Here is a 202-nt window from a genome sequence, read left to right on the forward strand (position 1 = left end):
CACACAGGCAGGCACCGTGGGGAGCCCCCCATGGGAAACACGTCCGTGCCCCCAGATGCGGCCAGATGCCTGCCTGGGTCCCTGCCTGGGGCAGAGGCTGCTGGGACACAGCGGCACCTCGGCCGGGCTGCAGGTCTCCAGCAGGGAGGCGCTGGCTGGGCCAGCAGTGAGGTTGGGCAGGGCTGGATGGAGCCAGACACCC

Source organism: Egretta garzetta, unplaced genomic scaffold (assembly GCF_000687185.1).
Source record: "Egretta garzetta isolate BGI_Z169 unplaced genomic scaffold, ASM68718v1 scaffold356, whole genome shotgun sequence".
Classification (NCBI taxonomy): Eukaryota; Metazoa; Chordata; class Aves; order Pelecaniformes; family Ardeidae; genus Egretta; species Egretta garzetta.